This window comes from Lepidothrix coronata, unplaced genomic scaffold, assembly GCF_001604755.1.
Source record: "Lepidothrix coronata isolate B3197 unplaced genomic scaffold, Lepidothrix_coronata-1.0 Scaffold173, whole genome shotgun sequence".
Classification (NCBI taxonomy): Eukaryota; Metazoa; Chordata; class Aves; order Passeriformes; family Pipridae; genus Lepidothrix; species Lepidothrix coronata.
In genome coordinates this window covers 1521644-1522878 of record NW_016690353.1, presented here as the reverse complement: position 1 = coordinate 1522878, position 1235 = coordinate 1521644, and the positions used below count along the sequence as shown (strand labels likewise).

General features: G+C 42.8%; 1 protein-coding gene across 4 annotated transcripts in view; it reads left to right on the top strand.

Annotated features, from left to right (window-relative positions):
* The window catches only part of SNAP47 (synaptosome associated protein 47), a 33767-nt gene that overhangs the window by 20833 nt on the left and 11699 nt on the right, over window positions 1-1235 (top strand). The window lies entirely within an intron of this gene.

The window sequence follows — 1235 nt, the reverse complement described above, 5'->3', positions numbered from 1 at the left end:
GTGGGACAGGGAATCCCTCTGGAAGCAGCAGCTTTGACTCCAGAGGTTTCCAAGTGCTTTTAAACTCCAAAATATTTCCAAGGCAAATCCTCCCCTCCCTGTGCCAACAGTGGTGATGATAAAATCCAAGGATTTGGGGCCAGGAAGTGGATTTGAGGACCTGCATCTGGCAGGCAGGTAAGTGGGACAGGGAATCCCTCTGGAAGCAGCAGCTCTGACTCCAAAGGTTTCCAAGGGTTTTCCAACCTCAAAATACTTCCAAGGCAGATCCTTCCCTCCTTGTGCCAATGGTGGTGATGATAAAATCCAAGGAATTGTGACTAGGGAGTCTCCTCAGGTGGAGAGGAGACAGGTATTGCAGGCACGTATGTGGGACAGGGAATCCCTCTGGAAGCAGCAGCTTTGACTCCAAAGGTTTCTAAGGGTTTTCCAAACCCAAAATAGTGTAAAAAATTCCCAAGGCAAATCCTGTCCTCCCTGTCCTAACAGTGGTGATGATAAAATCCAAGGATTTGGCCTCAGGTGGATTTGGGGACCTCCCTCTGGGAGGCAAAGATGTGGGATAGGGAATCCCTCTGGAATTGAGCAACTCTGGCTCCAAAGGTTTCCAAGGGTTTTCCAACCTCAAAATATTCCCAAGGCAAATCCTGTCCTCCCTGTCCCAACGGTGGTGATGATAAAATCCAAGGAATAACCTCCAGGTGACTTCAAACCCTCCATCATTGCTGTTTTTCCTTTGTCATTCCTGGCTGGAATAGAGGAATTATAATGACATTAAACTTGTCCTTGGGTTAAATACAGGAAGTTTAACCCAAACATCCATTCCAGGAATTCAATAAATCATGGGATAAACATCATATTGATCTTCCTAAGAGAAATTTTCCTGAAAAAACCTAAGTTTTGGCATTTGAGGAGTCCAGGTGTTTAAATTTGGGAGATTTTCAGCCTCAGATTTGTTGATTTTTAAGATTTCAAGGAAACAATGGAGACTGAAACCCTTTCCCAACATTCCTTACTCCTCTTCAGTCTCCTGAAATTCCAAGGAGTGTTTTTCCTTTAGTTTTTTTTTTTGTAATTCAACCCTGGATTCATTTAATATATATCACTTAGGAATTTATTTAATTTATTTATGTAAATCCTCTTTTTTTCCCCCCCCTAATTTTTTAGTGACAAAAGAGCAACTCGAGGCCTGGATTCATTCCCAGCTTATTAGAAACCAAGCAGAAAACAGGATA